General features: G+C 30.7%; 1 long non-coding RNA gene across 1 annotated transcript; it reads left to right on the top strand.

Annotated features, from left to right (window-relative positions):
- The first annotated feature begins 708 nt into the window (after nt 1-708).
- LOC140972424 (uncharacterized) lies at nt 709-1,364 on the top strand. Its single transcript, XR_012174513.1, has 3 exons — nt 709-815; nt 918-1,169; nt 1,257-1,364. It is a non-coding gene; the product is annotated as an uncharacterized lncRNA (long non-coding RNA).
- Nucleotides 1,365-3,078: the final 1,714 nt, after the last annotated feature.

The following is a 3,078-nucleotide window of genomic DNA, read 5'->3' as shown; positions in this document are numbered from 1 at the left end:
CTTTTTACAATATATAATCTGGTAATCCTGCAAAAAATGGTTCAACTGTAATGATTGTTTAAAAATCAAATAGAAAAAATATTATACAGGGAAAGAGAGAGGGTTTCCAAGAGTATCAGAGGATTTGAAGAATGCATTATCGACGTTTCAGCATACATTTATAGTATCAGATGCAACTAAAAATGATTATCCAATCATGTATGCAAGTGCTGAATTCTTCAAGATGACTGGATGCACTTCAAAGGAGGTCATAGGCATAAACTGGTAACCTTTTCCTTTCCTTTTTTTAGTTGAATTTTATATTTTTCCAATTAAGTCTGCAACTATACTAGATTTCCAGCTATATTTGGTGCAAATATTTCAAGAAATTACGTTCTGCTCATTTAATCCAGATTGCTTGGAATGGCTATTTTTTTTTAAAAAAAATTATATCCAATTTTTTGGGTCTTGTCTACTCTAAAATATCTAAACTACGAACACGAGTGAGATTTGAACGTTCATAGGTCTCGGTATCTCATCCTTACCACTTGATCATCATGAGATAATAAACTTTAATTTCTTGATCAAGGGCATACAAGACGTGTTTGACCACCCTTTTCTTCCTGCATTATACGCATCATTTTAGGTTATATACGAACATAAGAAAATAACTCTTTGAACTTGCATCTATCTATAAGATTCATTCGTGGAACCCTAGCTATTGAATTGCAGACAAAAACTCATATCTGTTCGATAACGGATTTTTACCCTGGTGGAGAGCTCTTTGTCCTTCTCGACAGACAGCCCACAGAAGTTTTGAAAGAAGATGCTGTAAGGTACAAAATAATTTGAAATCTGATTTATTTTTTAAAAAATTAATTAAGAGTGACCATTTTACTCGGCAATGAAACTGACATGAGGTTGGTAAATCCAGTTAGATTTTACGCTGCAGAAGTCGTAGTGGCACTCGAATATCTTCATTGTCAAGATGGAGCCTATTCGTGAACATTCGTCGCTTAAATTTGTTCTCCTTGCCTGCTTTTCGTGTTATCCAAAAGAAATCTATTCTTCCTGCAGGTATAATTTACAGGGACTTGAAGCCAGAAAACATACCGCTTCAAAACAATGTGCACATCTCCTTGACAGACTTCGATCTCTTTTGTTTGACATCTTGCAAACCACAGGGGTGTGTATGAATTATATCATCAAATTTATTCTTTTAGCTAGGCAGAATTATGGTTCAACAATACATATTGGTTCTTGTACGATTTTCGCAGCTTCTGATTCCTGAGGTAGACGAAAAGAAAAGGCGTAGAAAAAGCCAAGATGCTCCAATCTTTATGGCCGAACCGATGAGAGCATCAAATTCATTTGTTGGTATAGAATTTTACGCCGATTGATTGGTTTGACTTTGATTTTATTAAGGAAATTATCAGTGGGGAAGGTCATACTAGTGCTGTTGACTGGTGGGCTCTTGGTAATATCATTTACCATAGATGATTCAATAAGGTTCCTATTTATTTTCATCAAATCTGCTACTTGTCCTCCTGACTTAATCTTGGTATTTGCTAGGAATTCTCTTGTATGAAATGCTTTATGGGTACACGCCGTTTAGGGGAAAGACGAGGCAGAAGAGCTTTGAAAACATTCTTCACAAGGATTTAAAGTTTTCTAGAAGGAAAGAGGTACCTTCTAATTAATAAAAGATAATCATGTCCAATTTTATCATATATTCGTATTATAGAACTGCAAAGGAAATTTTCATATCAGTACTTATAGGTCAGTGACCAAGGAAAACAGTTGATGTGTCGACTGCTAACCAGAGATCAAAAGAACATGAGATTAGGATCAAGAGTCGCCCCTTTTCGATGAAAATGATAAATAAGTAGATTCTGAACTAGATGAGTTGCAGAAACATTTATAGGAGGCAAGTGCACGATTATTTTCCGAATACTCCAATAATTTTACTATTTCTCAACGTGCTCAACATTTGCGTGTTTCGAGTGCAGAGATCAAAATGACACAGTTAGACGGAATGGGAATCTGATCATGGTGATGTTCTTGAGAAAGTTGAGGCCTCACATTCCCTTTTTTCCTTCTTTTGGGTTTTCTGCAGTTTGAAATTCCCTGATATTTGCACTTCAAGAAGGTTGTGTGATAGTTTTGGTTGTGTTAAGGCTCATCTTCATTTTTGTTGTTCAATCTGTGCAATATACAGTGTTTTTTTTTCCAAAATTTGTAACATCTTTTTGTTGTGAGTTTATCACAACAACCCAAAAATTAAATATATTTTTGTTTCTGAAAATTAGACTCTGTTTTGGTAAATATTTTAAAAATATTTTTAATATTTTATAAGCAAAAAAGAAAAACAATGCATGTGTTGGACAATATTTTTGGAAATGTTTTTAAAAAAATTGTTCTCCGAGTATAATTTTTAAATAATAATTGAGAGTTATTGTTTTTACAAAATTTTAAAACGAAGATCAAACGGGTAATAAATTACAAATATGAAAACAAATTGTGCAAAAGAGTTTTTATAAAATAGTTATCTAAACATCTTCTTAATTTTTTTAATTATAAAAATTAACGTTTTTATAAAATAGTCGTGCAAATGCATATTTATTCTTAAAAAAATTTAAAACTTTTTATAATTTTTTCTTATAAAAAAACACTTTTATAAAAATGTTTTATAAACATTTGTTCGAGATAAATTTTATAAAATGATTTCATAATCTAATTATCATTTAACCTAATGAATACTATAAACAATAATTACTTTTAGAAGTTATGACACTATGTCTAATAGTGCAATTATAAATTTATATATAAACTTCCAAGTCATATTTTCTTTGAATAATTTAAATTTTGGTCATATATTTGTTTTATTGTGATTTTAATCATCTATGTTATCAAATTTCATTTTTATTTCGATATTTTTGTTTTTTTTTCTTTTCCGTTTGTATCAGACATAACGTTGACATAATGTCGATGTGATACTCTTATCTATAATACCATATCAGCACTCTCGATATAAAAAGATTACAATTTAAAAAAAAAAAAGAAAAGATAAATGATAAAAAAAAATACAAATAAACATAA

Source organism: Primulina huaijiensis, chromosome 3, assembly GCF_012295235.1.
Source record: "Primulina huaijiensis isolate GDHJ02 chromosome 3, ASM1229523v2, whole genome shotgun sequence".
NCBI classification, from domain to species: Eukaryota; Viridiplantae; Streptophyta; class Magnoliopsida; order Lamiales; family Gesneriaceae; genus Primulina; species Primulina huaijiensis.
The sequence above is the reverse complement of the archived record's forward strand: the minus strand, read 5'-3'. Positions and strand labels throughout refer to the sequence as shown.